Source organism: Palaemon carinicauda, chromosome 29 (genome assembly GCF_036898095.1).
Source record: "Palaemon carinicauda isolate YSFRI2023 chromosome 29, ASM3689809v2, whole genome shotgun sequence".
NCBI classification, from domain to species: domain Eukaryota; kingdom Metazoa; phylum Arthropoda; class Malacostraca; order Decapoda; family Palaemonidae; genus Palaemon; species Palaemon carinicauda.
In genome coordinates this window covers 65781657-65799047 of record NC_090753.1, presented here as the reverse complement: position 1 = coordinate 65799047, position 17391 = coordinate 65781657, and the positions used below count along the sequence as shown (strand labels likewise).

At 40.9% G+C, this 17391-nt stretch overlaps 1 protein-coding gene across 1 annotated transcript in view; it reads left to right on the top strand.

Annotated features, from left to right (window-relative positions):
- The first annotated feature begins 16718 nt into the window (after window positions 1-16718).
- LOC137622201 (palmitoyl-protein thioesterase ABHD10, mitochondrial-like) overlaps window positions 16719-17391 on the top strand; it is a 242880-nt gene continuing 242207 nt past the window's right edge. Inside the window, exon 1 of the mRNA XM_068352666.1 lies at window positions 16719-16785. The gene's annotated coding sequence lies outside the window, so the exon portion shown is untranslated. The remainder of the gene's footprint in view (window positions 16786-17391) is intronic.

The following is a 17391-nucleotide window of genomic DNA, read 5'->3' as shown; positions in this document are numbered from 1 at the left end:
ATATTCCCAGAGAATTTACCTTAAGGTACCAGAATTCTAACTCCTGGAGCGAGTATCCCTCGTGAAAGGGATATCGCGACATATCAGAGGACGTATTCTAGACACGTCACATGGCAATCTACGACCTGAATAGAGATTCGTCTCGTAGGAGGGAGATTGACGAGATACGAATTCGGGAAAGAAAAAGGGGAGCCGCTCCCAAGGCTTCCCTATCCCCCGATTCGTATGCGTGCCTGGCGCCAATCCTGGCGCCATCTGTATTCCTTTTTGCGTAGCTTAACAACTCGGTGTTTTTTCCTGTTTTTCTCGCAAATCTTGGATTTATTCAACTTTTCATGGCTTCTTCGTCTTCGTTGACCTCGGATAAGTTGAGTATAGTGTCTGTTATGTATAAATGTAGGCTCTTGGTAAAATTTTGAGTGATTAATAGGATTAATCTTTGATACAAGAGCCGTAGCCTACCAGAGGTGTCCTGGACACTGTCACTCGCTAGGTATAAATTAGTTAGTCAGAGTGACATTCCTGGTTGTTTTGCTTAATAAAATTTAGCTATTTAGCTTTACATAGGATTTCCTTTCGTGCTTAGTATTATTTGGCGAAGTATTCGCCATTCTGGCCTACGCTAGGCCATGTAGCCTAGTCGTTTGGTCCTAGTACTTAATGCATGATTATGGTTTTTCCGAGTGTAATTAAAATTTTATTGAAGCTTTAGGCTATATTTTATACATTTAGACTGTGTGGAATATTTCCAAGATTGTATACGTGAGAGTTTCGGTGAATTAGGTAATCGATTCTCTTGGTGCCTAGGCTAATTGCTTATGGAGCCTTAGTATACTTTATCATACTCCCCGGTTGCTTTCTTTTCTTCGGAGAAGGTATGCAATCCCTTTCCCTCTGTTTAAGCCTTGGGCTTATCCCTAAGTGGTTTTTTCCGAATTTATTTTCGATAAAACTATACTAGGGTGTTACTGTACCTTCCTGTTCCTGCTGAGTCTGGTTCAAAGAGGGACAGAACAACAGAGTTTTTTAGTCTGAGTCCGTGTTGTTTGGCTTGGGGCAGAGTCTCCCTCGCTGACCTAACACTTACAAAGGGAGCTGAGCTCCCTTAGGTCACTGTCGAAGGTTTCTGTAGTTATGATTCCTTCTTGTGTGATCGACCAGACTAAGTCCTGTTGCTGTTCTCGGGGAGGATAAATCTTCCCTTGGGAGTTGCAACGCCTTCCTTGCTTTGGTGCTCTGGAAGCTGGCAGGTATTATACTACTGCGCTGGCCCTTTCCCTTAGATCTCCCTTAGGCTAAGACAGAGTTCTTGGCTGCGGGTGATCTGTCACTAAAGCAAGGTTGGCAGGACCCTCTTGTCCCTTCCCCCTCTATCTCCGTAATGGCCTAGCCATTACTGTACTGTACCTTGCCGGCCGGCAGAGCTGGCCGGCAGGGGTATTACTGTACCATATGTCATTCTACTTCTGGACCTAGTATAGGTTGGGATATGGATTGACTAAGCCCATTGCCGGCCGGCAGAGACGCTGGACGGCAAGGGTCTTATGTTTTCGAGTGCTGCCCGGACCTCTCTTGGTCCCTCATCCATGCCTGCCGGCAGAGCCGGACGGCATTGGTCAAGGAAGCCTGAATTAAGTTTCTCCCCTTCCTTATATGCACTCTTTCGGTTGCCGGGCTTGGGGGGTTGTGTACACTCTTATCCCGGCATCCATTCTATTTTCTTCTAGTGCTGTACCTGTCCCGGCAGCCGGCCTATGAGGCCGGCTGCCGGCCTGTGAGGCCGGCAGCCGGGCAGGGGTAGTCTTCTGGTTCTTTTGCTGCCGGCTGGCATCGGTCTTGGACCTTTGCCGGCCGGCTTATGTCAGTCCTTGTCTGCCGGTCACCAAGAGTGTGGCCGGCAGCTGGGTACTACCTTGTGTAGTTGCTGGCCGGCAATCATTGCCGGCCAACACTGGCTGTTGCTGGCCGGCAGCTGCTGCCGCCGGCACAGGCATTTGAACCAGAGGGCTGCCGCCCTATAGCTGTTAAGTAGTATACTTTAAAGCTAATTGTGGTGTGTGCCGGCCGGCAAAGGCAGGCCGGCACACATCCTCCTATACTGTACTAGTATTCTTCTGTATAGCATATACAGTAAGAAGAAAACTATAGTAAAAGTTTAGGTACAGCACTGTATCTTCTAACACTATTGTGTTTTCTTACACAGCCCTTTGCTGTTGCCCTCAGACAGGAAGCAGAGTTCTTCCCCGTCTATTATCCAGGATTTTTAAAATCATTGCCTAGGTGTGAGCTCCACCTGTTTCCTATGGAAACCTTGCATTGGTTACTCTAGTAGAGATAAACCATTTTTGATTTTATTATCTGGAAGGCTGCAACAATGGGTTGTGAGGGAAACACAAGTGTGTGTCTTTCATTTATGAATTGTTATGCTATACTATGCATATCCAGTGATACATAGTTCACTTGATACTCATGGAAATTTCTTCTCTTTACAGAAGGACTCTCCGAAGTGGGGAAGTGCTTTCTGCAATGGCAGCAGCAAGAACCTCTGCGGACATGAGTTTTGTAGGAGACACGCAGCATACGCTGTCTCCAAGGATGATCTCCGGTATTGGGACCCTCAGGTATGTACTGTGTGCACTAACCTGATCAATGAGACATTTAAATAGCTAGGAAGAAGCTTCGTACCTGGGTAGGGGCTTCCAAAAGTACACTTCTGGCCCTTATCTTCCAAGTGAGAAGATGAGGGCGTATCTTTTCCCTAAGGCATCAGCTGAGGCAGTGATTCCCCAGCCTCAAGAGGAGATCCCCTAAGTTCAGATCCAGGTGGATGCTGAAGTCGCGGTCGCGATGCAAGACATCCAGCTAAATGACAGGATATCTGATGTGGACGGGTGTCAGGAGGAAAACCTCCTTGCAGAAGCCCAGGATGAAGTTCAAGTCCCTCTACATCGGCCGGTCTCCCAGTAGAGCTGGGACAGGCCCTCTCTTCTATTGTTGGAATGATCCAACAAATGCAGAAGGAGAATCAGGAGAAGGCGGCTGCAATGGAACTGCGAATGCAGTGCCTTGCAGAATCACATGGGCCCCAGAAAAGCTCAATGTGAAAGACCTTCCTTTGTGCTCGGATGCTAACCCATGGAGGTATGCTGAGCACATGTCGATGACGACTGGAAAGATCGTCATCTCGGATATGCTGGGCTCAGTTCCCCTGGAGGGTGGAATTCTGGCCCAGCAAGGCACCATATCCGGACTGTTATGTCCGGCTGAGGAAGGAACCAGCTTCAAAGGAGGAGGCAGAGCCGAAGGAGGTCATAGTGATGACCATGCTAAGGCTCAAGCTCTACTTTCATCTTCGATGAAAGAGAGGGGCTTCTCTAACTCAAAGGTAGCTGCATTGAATAGGAAGCTCCCATCCTTTGTGTCCTCGCCTACTAGAGCCTTCCCCCTTTTTACAGAAAGGGTTTCTGGCTGTACTAAAAGCAATCGAGGCCGGCAAGTCTTGCCCCTCCCTAGAGGAGTGTAAACCCTTGTCGCTGGCCCTGCCTATGGACCACAAAGATTGGAAGGACGTCCATCTTACGTTCTAAGTGGAAAGTTGGAGGCTGATATTGCCGGACGTCAGTTCGGCAAGGACCCCCCTAAGCTGTCTGACTTTCTTTTGCGAAGTGAGCTCGATACAAAAGAAAGACTGACTGCCTCAATGTCTCTTCAGACTACTCTCGAGATGATGGCAAGTGACCCCAAGGTCCATGAAATGTTCATGGTAGTGGCCAAGCCTCATCTGGCCACAGTGACGAAGGACCTTTATGGCTTCGTCAAGGCAAGGAGAGCTTGTAGGGAGTTCGTGTTTACCTCGGCTACAGTGAGGCACGAGCTAAAGAAACTAATCTCCTCCAACATTTGGGGAAAAGACCTTTTTCCCTACCGACTTGGTCAAAGAAGTTTTTGATAAAGCCACCTTGGAGAATAGAAACCTTCTCCAGAAGTGGGACCTGGCTATCAAAAGAAAGTCTTCCCCGGATGAGGGTCCTCAACCAAAGAGGAAGACTATGAGGACTAGGCTACCGTCTCGGCCAGCCAAGCCTCTTAGACAGCAACAGCAACTGCAATTGCCATTGCCCCCAGTGCCCCAGATCGTGGCACAAACCCCGACCACCTTTCAGTGGGTACCCCAGGCCGTGTCGACACAGTCCACGGCATTCACCCCAGCGTTCGAAGGGCAGTCTACTTCCTTCCGAGCAAAGCCTAGAAGAGCAGCCAGAGGCTCGTCTAGACGCCCCTCAAGGGGAAGGGGATTCAGGGGTGGTCGTGGTCAGGAAGGCAAGACCTCAGGACGGCAGTCCAAGTGAGGTGATACCGGTAGGAGGGAGACTTCTGAAATTTCGGGATCGGTGGACCTTCGATCCCTGGGCCCACAGCCTACTCAAGAATGGATTGGGCGGGAGCTGGTACAGCACTCCACCCCCGTACCTTCGGTTTTTTCCAACACTCCACCCCCGTTATGGAGGAGTACGTTCAAGAACGGTTGGAGAAAAAGGGTGAAGCCCATCAATTTCTAAGGGAGGCTGTTTTGTGTTCCCAAGAAAGACTCGGAAAAGCTCAGAGTCATTCTGGACTTGTCGCCACTTAACAAGTTCATAGTGAATTGCAAATTCAAAATGCTAACACTGCAACACATAAGGACCTTACTGCCCAAGAGGGCATATTCCGTCTCTATAGACTTGTCAGATGCCTACTGGCACATTCCAATTAGCCATCGACTCTCCCCCTACCTAGGGTTCAGGCTACAGCGAAGACTATACGCCTTCGGAGCCATGCAATTCGGGCTAAACATAGCCCCAAGGATTTTTACGAAGCTTGCGAGCGTAGCTCTCAAACAATTTCGCCTAAAGGGAATTCAGGTAGTAGCCTACCTGGACGACTGGTTGGTGTGGGCAGCATCCGAGACCGAATGCTTGCAAGCTTCCAGTCAGTGATCCAGTTCCTAGAGTACCTAGGCTTCAAGATCAACAGAAAAAGTCTCGACTTTCTCCATCTCAAAAGTTCCAGTGGCTAAGATCCACTGGGACCTTTTGTCACACCGTTTCTCCACCCCAGCGAAGAAAAGGAAGGAGATAGCGGGTTCTGTCAAGAGACTTCAAGATGCCGAAAGGATATCAAGACACGAGCAGGAGAGAGTACTGCGCTCTCTCCAGTTTGCTTCGGTGACAGACCCAGTGCTAAGAGCACAGCTAAAGGATGCAATCGGAGTTTGGAGAAGTTATGCATCAAACGCGTGAAGAGATCTGAGAAGACCAGCCGCTTCGGCTAAGTACTCTTCTCAGGCCTTGGTCCCAAGCCAGACATCTAAAGAAGTCAGGTTCTTCTTCAGCCACCTCCCCCGTCGGTGACGATTCACTCAGACGCCTCAAAGGAGGGATGGGGAGGTCACTCTCATCGGAAAAAAGTCCAGGGGACTTGGTCCAGGCTATTCAAGACCTTTCTCATAAAACTTTCTAGAAGCTAGGGCAGTGCTCCTTACCTTAAAGAAAGTCTCCCCGCGTCATTCGTTCCACATAAAGTGGTAATAGACAGCGAGGTAGTTTTAAGATACTTGAATCGACAAGGATCGAGGTCACCACCTCTCAACCAGGTGATGTTGGCCGTCTTCCGATTGGCGGAAAAGAAGAAGTGGTACCTGTCGGCAGTTCACCTTCAAGGAGTCCGCAATGTGAGAGCGGACGCTCTATCCAGGTTCACACCGATAGAGTCGGAATGGTCCTTAGACGCAGGATCATTCTCCTTCATTCTGAATCAGTCCCAGAACTGCAGATAGACCTCTTTGCGACGAAAGACAACAAGAAGTTGCCCCTGTACGTGCCCCGTACGAGGACCCCTTAGCGGAAGCAGTGGACGCGATGTCCCTCGACTGGAACAGATGGTCCAAGATTTATCTGTTCCCTCTCCTCACAACCTTCTGTTGAGGGTCCTCAACAAACTGAGATCCTTCAAAGGGTAGCGGCAATAGTGGCCCACAAGTGGCCGAACAGCGTGTGGTTCCTCCTGGCATTGGAACTGTAGCTGAAGTTTGTACCACTACCAGATCCAGTTCTGACCCAGCGAGTCCAGAAGTCAACTGTCTGCGCTTCATTACAGAAAACCCGGACCCTGCAGTTCATGATTTTCTCTCCCTAGCGGTGAGAAAGCGTTTCGGGATTTCGAAAGCCAGTATAGACTTCATTGAGGAATATAAATGCAAATCTACTAGAAGGCAATATGAGTCATCTTGGAGAAAATGGGTGGCCTTTTGTCAAGGCGAAGATTCCGCAGGAGATCTTGACAGACTTCTGCTTATCTTTTTTCCCCACCTCCATGGTCAAGGGTTGGCAGCGAACACGATTTCAGCGTGTAAGTCTGCTTTGACAAGACCCATTCTATATGCCTTCCAGGTCGACCAAGGTAACGAGATCTTTAATAAAGTCCCGAAAGCCTGTGCTAGGCTCAGACCTTCAGCACCTCCAAAGCCCATTTCATGGTCTTTAGACAAGTTCTTCATTTCGCTTCTCTGTTGAGCAATGAAGAATGTGCGTTAAAGGATTTGACACAAAAAGTTATTTTCCTAATTTGCACTCGCGTCCGGGGCCAGGGTTAGTGAAATTGTAGCCTCTCGAGAGAGGCAGGTCGTGTTCAGTTCCTGGATGGGGAAGAACTGAACCTGTTTCCGGATCCTATGTTTCTCGCCAAGAATGAGTTACCCACCAACAGGTGGGGTCCCTGGAGAATCTGCCCTCTGAAAGAAGATGCATCTCTATGTCCAGTAGAATGCCTAAAGGTCTATCTTCATAGAACTTCAGACTTCAAGGGTGGTCAACTATTCAGGGGAGAAACATCAGGCTCAAATTTATCTCTGAATCAACTCAGAGCAAAAATCACATATTTTATTCGCAGAGCGGATCCTGACAATACACCCGCAGGTCACGATCCGAGGAAAGTTGCCTCATTCCTAAATTTCTTTAATTGTATGGATTTTGAACATCTCCGTTCATACACTGGCTGGAAGTCTTCCAGAGTGTTCTTTCGCCACTATGCGAAGCAAGTAGAGGAACTAAAAGAGATCTGTGGTAGCAGTGGGTCGCGGTGTTAACCCTACTGTTTAACTCTGCGAGGAACAGTGGTCTTAATTGGGACGATTAATTCCAGGGCGAGTGTGTAGTTACATACTGTACTACAAACTAAGTGAGGGCACTGTGTTGCCCATCCAGACTGTTCCATTTCCGAAGGTGAACCTAGCATAAGTGCAGACATGTGTGCCGAGCGTTTCTAACGCTAATGTCATTGATTTGTAATACAGGCTTTTATGACTTTGATACCTCGGTATCTTAAAAGTGGCATCTAATGTTTTTCTTTCAGACAAACAAGCCCTGTTTACTATCATACTTATGCTTAAAGTTTTGGGTTATCCTCTTCTTATATATATATGTATAATTGTGGTTAACCTGTCTGTTTATTGTCTGTCAATAAGCTTGTTCTTGAGAACCTTGCGTCTCCTTCACCTGTGTCAATTTATTGGTATAATTGAGCATTCATTCTATGTACCTTATCTGGGATAATTCTAATAGAATTGTTCCTTTATGCAAGCTATGTTGCATTGGTTTTCCTCCTATGCGGATATAAAACCTTTGGCCAATACAAGTATTGTGCGGAAAACTGGTCGATATTTCATATTGACGCAGTGGTCCTTTACAAACTATGCTTTACTTAATATAGGGCGAGACCACTATATTAGCTTGCCTGGTATTCATACATAGATATATGTACTCTTCGAGACTTTCCAGAGTCTAGTAGGACTCTTCCCTGTAGGGGGCAGGAAGCTCTAACATAGTTTATAGTTAGTTGAAAAGATGTATAACGGTAACATCTTAGGTCTCTAGGTCTAGTCGACCGGGAATAAATATCTCCGGGGAGTACGGCACGTTCTGAGAATCCACAGATACAGTAATGCTCTGGTACACTTCCATCAGGACGACATGGCTTGAGCCCAAAAAACGGATTTTGAGCGAAGCGAAAAATCTATTTTTGGGTGAGATAGCCATGTCGTCCTGATGGACCCGCCCTTGCCTTTCTAAGAAAGGGCTGTAGGACCCCTCCCTACATACAGTATCTGTAGCACCTCGTGTACGCTACAAGGAATACAGATGGCGCCAGGATTGGCGCCAGGCACGCATACGAATCGGGGGATAGGGAAGCCTTGGGAGCGGCTCCCCTTTTTCTTTCCCGAATTCGTATCTCGTCAATCTCCCTCCTACGAGACGAATCTGTATTCAGGTCGTAGATTGCCATGTGACGTGTCTAGAATACGTCCTCTGATATGTCGCGATATCCCTTTCACGAGGGATACTCGCTCCAGGAGTTAGAATTCTGGTACCTTAAGGTAAATTCTCTGGGAATATCGCCGTAGTTGTAATATACCCTAGGAAGCTACCCTATAGGAACTTCCATCAGGACGACATGGCTATCTCACCCAAAAATAGATTTTTCGCTTCGCTCAAAATCCGTTATATATATATATATATATATATATATATATCAACACCTCTCTCTCTCTATCTCTCTCTCTCTATCTCTCTTTCTCTCTCATATATATATATATATATATATATATATATATATATATATATATATATATATATATATATATATATATATATATATATATATGAACATTCTATAAAGGTTTTAACATCTTGACTTTTGTTATACCTGAATACTTTTTCAAATCGATGATACTATAACTTTTTGGTCAAATATAAATAACAATGTCTCTCTCTCTCTCTCTCTCTCTCTCTCTCTCTCTCTCTCTCTCTCTCTCTCTCTCTCTCTCTCTCTCTCTCTGAAACAAAATTTTCTATATATAGATAATCTTCAAAGTTTTTGACATTTTGAATTGTTATACCAGAATAATTTTTCATAAAACTGATAACCCAATTTGATTACAATTAATGTTTTGAAGAAGACATAAAATGATTAACTTTGACTGATTATTATTTAAAACAAATGGATATTGATGACTTTGGGAATCAACGAAAGTTTCCTTAATTAATTTGCTTAATTATGAAGTTTCCAGAGTTGTCGAATACACACGTGATTGATTTCACTGTGTCAGCAAATCAGTCAAGTTTGGTTTCTGCTGAAAAAGAGTTTTGAAAATAAACATATTGATACAGATGTGAGCATTGGGAGAATGTTCAAATTGAAACGAAAGAGAGAGAGAGAGAGAGAGAGAGAGAGAGAGAGAGAGAGAGAGAGAGAGAGAGAGAGAGAGAGAGAGATGTAAAACTTATTGGCTTTGAGAGATAGATGCAAACACTTGATCTTATTCAGACACACACACACACACATATATATATATACATATATATATATATATATATATATATGCACAGCCACACACACAGACTCAGCCCGTTCAACCCTCACCCTTTCCTAACTATAGAGGCCGATTCACACAACTCGTTTTCTTTCCGACAGGCTGGTCACTGCCGTCTCAATAACTGGAAGATAGCTTTTCTCCGGACGAACTGTCTTGCAGATAGTTTTCAGAATAACATCTAATTTCTGATGGAGCGTGTGAACTTCACGATTTAGTCTGCTTTGAATATGACCTGACTTTCGTCGAGAACTAATGTCAATCTGACTGCAAAAAGTGGAAATGTAAACTTCAGCGAAACAGTGGAGGGCATGCAAGATCGGCCATGAAGGTCTATGAAGCCTTGTGAAAAATAATTCATGTATTTGAAAATTAATCGTAAATTTCATCTTTACATTTTCAAAAATCTAAAACTTTCATTTTCCAATTTTTGTCAATTAGTTTGATTTTCCAAATATTTTGGCATCATCATCATCATCATCATTATTATTATTATTATTATTATTATTATTATTATTATTATTATTATTATTATTATTATTATTATCATTATTATTATTATTATTACTATTATTTCTAAGTCGTAAGGTAAAGACTCATTGATATGACTTGATACAGCTAGTATAAATTCCTTTGGGTGATATAATATATTATTTTTCTTCATTTCATGTTGCAGTGAAGAGTATGCATGAAGCTCCCCCCCCCTCTCTCTCTCTCTCTCTCTCTCTCTCTCTCTCTCTCTCTCTCTCTCTCTCTCTCTCTCTCTCTCTCTCTCTCTCTCTCTCATCCGTTTACGCAAGGCATTACGGAAGCTTCTTCAAAATTGCTTTTCAGTTTAGTTAGTTTTATATCCTCAAAATCTTTATTTTTTTCGAAATCTATTCGTCCACTTGTTAGAGTTTTGAAAAAAAAATTCTTTGGTATATATACGAATCTGAACCAGCTATATAAGTAAAATTTAGTATAATAGATAGTGATATAATAGCATGTTACGTAAATCAAATTACTCTCACATTTAAATAATGTCTTGCAATAAGGTGTTCTTCAGGAAATAATTAATCTTTATTTTCCATTTACATTAAGGTTAAATAATCAATTATATCTCTGATTAAAGTTAATTATATTCGAAGGGGTTTCCCTTAAAACTTCTAAATTGGTTATACAGAGTATTGTCATCTGTTCTCGGAATCTCTCTCTCCCCTCTCTCTCTCTCTCTCTCTCTCTCTCTCTCTCTCTCTCTCTCTCTCTCTCTCTCTCTTTTCTTAGGCCTTACTTATCACATATTTAATTTTTACCATAAAATTTCAGTTTTTTTAAGAAAATAGGAAACCAGTCACCCCCCCCCTCTCTCTCTCTCTCTCTCTCTCTCTCTCTCTCTCTCTCTCTCTCTCTCTCTCTCTCTCTCTCTCTCTCTCTCTCTGTTTATATCTTATAACATTTTTATTTGTTATCATAAAAATTTCAATATCTTTTAAGAATGATCACATATAAAATAGATCTTTTGAACTTTACATAATACATTTATACATCATAATTACGATTTCCTCTGGATATATATATTGTGACGGACCGAGAGAGGGTTGTGAACTCAAAGGCAGGATGCAATCAACTGAGTTTTTTAATAAGGAACACTTTCCTTTATATACAAAACCTCAAAGCAACAGGAAAATACAAGTTCTAGAAAGTGACAATGTTACAGAGGAAAACCAGACATGAATTTTCATGTTCGTTTTAGTGCGAGGGAAGAGCGAAGATACAAGCATAATATATACAAAAGGAATTATGTACAATTGTGTGACACACGGTTGGTACATGGCTCCCCCTCTAAAAATGACATACTGAACATGTTAAATAGGTGCCCTGAATCTGGAGAGGTAGTAGTAAAAACTGCGCCGATTAGCGGCAGTGAGTGGCTGTAGAAGTCGTTGGTTGGGGCGCGAGCGAGTGGTGGATAATGGGTGGCCGTGTTGCCGCATTCATAGGCGTGTCCTACGGCATTCATAGGCGAGTGTGTCCTACGGCATTCATAGGCCTACGGGATTCATAGGCGTGTGTCCTACGGCATTCATAGGCCTACGGCATTCATAGGCGTGTGTCCTACGGCATTCATAGGCGTGTGTCCTACGGCATTCATAGGCGTGTGTCCTACGGCATTCATAGGCGTGTCCTACGGCATTTACGTCAGCTTCGGTTGAAGTTGAATAGGTGTCCTCTTCGTCACGAGTGGAGGCGTTGATGGAGGTTTTGAAGTGGCTGTCCATAAGGGCGTCGGCTTTGGTCATCAAGTCCTTTATGGGTAAACTATCGACATAGGGTATGGTAGCGCGTATAGGTCCGGGTAAACGGCGTATCCAAGGGGCACGAAGTAGGTTCACCTCACGAGGAGAGCTGTCTGCGGCAGGTTGCAGGCGAGTGATACTGGTCATTTTCCCGAGGGTGAGCGAAGCCCTTTGGTCCCCCAACGGTTGTTGAGAGAGCTGAAAAGGCGTTGCTATACGGGCGGCTGGCGACGGCGAGTACTGCTGCAGAAGGTATGCGTTGACAGCGTCATAGTAACGGTGAGAGGTGGAGGGGGGGGAGGCGGGAGGAGCGAGTCACTCCGGGGTCACCAATGTGACGGACCGAGAGAGGGTTGTGAACTCAAAGGCAGGATGCAATCAACTGAGTTTTTTTTTAAGGAACACTCTCCTTTATATACAAAACCTCAAGGCAACAGGAAAATACATGTTCGAGAAAGTGGCAATGTTACAGAGGAAAACCAGACATGAATTTTCATGTTCGTTTTAGTACAAGGGAAGAGCGAAGATACAAGCATAATATATACAAAAGGAATTATGTACAATTGTGTGACACACGGTTGGTACAATATATATATATATATATATATATAAATCAACACTTCTTCCCCACCGTTATCCCTACATTAAGGGGTGTTGCCTGATGCGTCCTCTCCAATGCCTTCTATCAGGGCATCCTCTTTCACCAAACCTCTTCTCTCCATATCATCCTTCACCTAATCTCGCCATCTGATTCCCTGTCTCTCTTTCGATATTCTCCGCCTAACAGGTTCCTCCTAATCCCTCTTCCCTCCCTCCCCACCATCCATCTCAACACATGTCCGCACCATCTCAGTCGTGACACTCTTATCACCTCTGTAATCTTTACACGATTTTCTTCTGTTATTCATTATATAATCTGTTTTTCATTTTTTATCGGAATATTACCATACATCACTTTTTATTGATTTGGTCTTGATTTGAATCCTTCTCAGGTCTTTGATCTGTTTTCATTGGTAACACCATCTTGCTGTCCTTGCGGGGGAGTGAATCATCAGTAGCCATCGCCTTGCTTCACCAGGTCTTAAGTGGGTGGCTAGAATGATGGTTTTGGCGCTGATCTTACAAATATTTCAGGTTTCTGTGAATCAATAGCGATCATTTAATCATTAAGAATAATAATTCAATATATATTCCAGGGCTCTAGCCACCTATTGAGAAACTACCACTAGAGAGTTTTTAGGTCTATTGACTAGCCAGACAGTACTACATTGGAACCCTCTCTCTGGTTACGGAACATTTTGACTTTACACATATACCGAATAGTCTGACCTATTCTTTCCACATTCTCTTCTGTCCTCATACATCTGACAACACTGATATTAGCAAACATTTCTTCTTTGCTCAAGGGTTAACTACTATATTTTAGTTGTTCAGTGGCCACTTTCCTCTTGGTAAGGGTAGAAGAGACTCTTTAGCTATGGTTAGCAGCTCTTTTAGGAGAAAAATACTCCAGAATCAAACTGTTGTTCTCTAGTTGTGGGTAGTGCCATAGCTACTGTACACACTATTCTATCTTATTTCTCTTTCTGTTTTGTTCAAGTTTTTTTATAGTTTATATATGGAAGATCTATTTTAATGTTGTTATTGTTCCTGAAATATTTTATTCTAATTGTTCATCACTTTCTTTTGTAGTTTATTATTTCCTCTTTTCCTTTCCTCACAGGGCTATTTTTCCCCTGTTGGAGCCCATGGGCTTATAGCATCCTGCTTTTCCAACTAGGGTTGTGGCTTGTCTAATAATGATAATAATAATAATAATAATAATAATAATAATAATAATGATAACAACAACAACAACAACAACAACAACAATAATAATAATAATAATAATAATAATAATGATAACAACAACAACAACAACAACAACAATAATAATAATAATAATAATAATAATAATAATTAATGATAACAACAACAACAACAACAACAACAACAACAATAATAATAATAATAATAATAATAATAATAATAATAATAATAATAATTTCCACAATAAAGTTATTCATTACAATAATTATTCAGACAAAGGAGAAAATGATCTCCCGATAGTCACTTCATTTGTATGCATCCATCCTTTATTGAATATACTATCATTTCATTTACATTTACATAATGAAATTAAATTCAGTTAAGCTTTAATCTTTATCTTTGCAAGATCCTTGATTTAAGAATTCAATTAAGTAAATCATTGAGAAAATTCAGTCAACTACAAAAGTTCAGAAATTTCTTCAAAGAAAATCTACGAATCTTTCTGTCTTATTCTGTCTCGCTTCTCCTAACTTTTATTTCCTACATGAAATTCTCCCTTTTGCAATATATTTTCTTCTCTCTTTTCTAATAATTCCTATGGAGAGAGAGAGAGAGAGAGAGAGAGAGAGAGAGAGAGAGAGAGAGGAGAGAGAGAGAGAGAGAGAGAGAGAGAGAGAGAGAGAGAGAGCTTGTACACGTTTTAGTCCATTATTATATACTAAAGAGATAGAGAAAAAATTAATTCGGTACTGAAAGAGAGAGAGAGAGAGAGAGAGAGAGAGGAGAGAGAGAGAGAGAGAGAGAGAGAGAGAGAGAGAGAGAGAGAGCTTTTCAAAGATTAATCCAATGTCCCCTTGAAAGGAATAATTTAAGAGAGAGAGAGAGAGAGAGAGAGAGAGAGAGAGAGGAGAGAGAGAGAGAGAGAGAGAGAGAGAGAGAGAGAGAGAGAGAATTAATAGCTATTCAAAGTTTAATCCAAAGTCCCCTTGAAATAAATAATTCAAGAGAGAGAGAGAGAGAGAGGAGAGAGAGAGAGAGAGAGAGAGAGAGGAGAGAGAGAGATCTTGTGTGTCTGATTCTTCTTCGCTAAAATCCGATTTCTTATGTTATGCTTCAGTGGACTTTCGCAGTCTGTCGAAATGAATCCAGTTCTTTCTTTGAAGAAAAGGGAAAATGTCATCAATCTCAGTTTGGGAGTTTAATCTGAATGTGAAAATAATTCTTCTTTCCCTTTGGGTAATTTTATCATTACATTTCAATTGACTTTATTTGCATGAGTCCTTGTCACCGGTTCGATAAATGGGGAAATGCTTCGTAAGTGGAACTTTAATTTACTGATAATAAAATGATAATAAAATCTTTATGTCTTTTCTGTTTATTATTATTATTATTATTATTATTATTATTATTATTATTATTATTATTATTATCATTATTATTATTATTATTATTATTATGATTATTATCACTATTATTATTATTATTATTATTATTATTATTTTTATCATTATTATTAATATTATTATTATTATTATTATTATTATTATTATTACTTATATCATTATTATTATATATTATTATTATCACTATTTTTATTATTAATAATATTATTACTATCACTATTATTATTATTATTGTTATTATTATTATAATTATGATTATGATTATTATCATTATCATTATTATTAATCTTATTATTACAAGGCAACCGATGGCAAGAAGGAGTTAGGATAAAAAGAAAATTAAGACAAAAAGATGATATAAGTCTGAAACGTTCTTACATGAATACTTCGAGATAGAAATTCAGACGCACACAAACATACACACACACACACTCGCACACACACACATATATATGTATGTATTATATATATATATATATATATATATATATATATAATATATATATATATATATATATATATATATATATATATTATGCAAACAAATAAATAATAGATAGATAAACTACAGTAACTTATATAATGCACTGTAGATATAACTTGGTGTAGTTTCTTCTATAGCCAAATTTTTAAGCAATTTATAATGAATATTCAAACTTGAATGAAAAAAATTATATCCATACCCATAAGCAGAAAAGATGACAGATAGAGAGAGAGAGAGAGAGAGAGAGAGAGAGAGAGAGAGAGAGAGAGAGAGAGAGAGAGAGAGAGAGAGAGATTGGCTTTGTTAGCACCAAACCTAGGCCTAAGTGGGTCCTGCCTAGGGCTTGAATTACTATAAACCGAGAGGAATACCAAATCTGCCACATCATTCCTCACTGTTAAATAACTGACATTGTCTCTTAATAACCACAATTAATCCTATCCCTGCCTTATGTAAGGTGGGCACTCCAAAACAAACGAACGAATCACAGTTAAACTGTCAAATCTCCTTTTGCATCCAGATTTCTTTCCTTTATCCACCAAAACCGTTATCCTAATATCCCTGGTCTAACTAACGATTTGGTGATGACAAACATACTGGACTCGAAGCATTATTGCTATATTGTACATTCGGGACTTTTTAGTTAATTATATTTCTGAAATTTGAAATTACAACTAGTGTTACAACACTCCTCCAGTCACTCGCCTATCTCATGTCAGTCATTGGCTGATAAATGAAGAAGTGATACCACACAGTAGCGTAAAGGTTAATCTTTTTACATTATTTTTTCTTTTATATATTTTGCTTCATCATAACCAAACCGTGTTTCATAGTTAATAGAATATTAACATTTCAACATAAAATGAAAATAAAATCTGTTGGTAATTAATTTGAGAATATTTTGCCAAAACGCTTTACGCTCGTGAACGGATTCTGTTGGCTTCTCTTGTCGGTCATTGGCTGATAGATGAAGGAAGGATATCACACAGTAGCGTAAAGATAAATATTTTTACATTAATTTTCTATATCGTGCTTCATAACAACCAATTCATGTTTTAGAATTAATGAAATAGTTACATTTTAGCCTAAAATAAAAAGAAAATCTGCTGGTAATTAATTTGAGAACAATATTTTGTGAAAATGTTTTACGCTCGTGAACGGATTCTTTAGTTTACATTCGCGTCGTGTTTAAGCGTCTCCCATACTTATTGTGTTTTACTTTAGTTTATTGACGGTTTTAAGAATTGTTGATACTCGGGATGATATCGAGCAGTGATTGAATGTGTGATGATTACCCACAAACACCACATTGAGTGGTAGTGGCCGAAATAGTGGGGTTTTCTATAGTTTTGGATTACGAGAAAAACGGCAGGCGTCCACCAGCTCTTCACTTCGCGGCTGAACGTAAGTGTTACCACTCTTCTTTTGCATGTTGTTTTATTATTATTACTCTTGGTTTATTTGCATGTTAGTTTTAACCTTTTTTATATTGATTTTATTACCATTACCTATATATTCTTGTTTGTTTCCTTATAATGTATGTAATAATGGTAATCGGTCCCATACTTTTTGTCAACTTTTACTTTGTTTAATTGCCGTGCGATCAATCATTCCATCATTTATGCGTCATGCGATTAATCATGCCATCGCCTATCAATTATTTGCTTGGTCGTTCTAAGGGAATTAAACATCCATATAAACCTAAACTGATGGAAGTGATGAGGATCGGACCGAGTTATTTAGTAGTTTTGACGTTAATCTCCCGATCAATCATAACATCAATCATGTGTCAGTGAATTGATCAATTGAATTTGTAATTGGCTCTTGCTAAATCACTGTTGGGATGTTAAAGTGTCTTAAAAAGTAAACAAAATGGAAGTATCTTAAAAAATTAAGGGAGTGGTAGTGATTTAAGAAATATCGATGCTCTTGTGAGTGTGACCTGGCAGATGTAACTGATGCGTGTCGAATGCAACTAAACTTTATTAAACAGTCATCAAGTTTTTATAC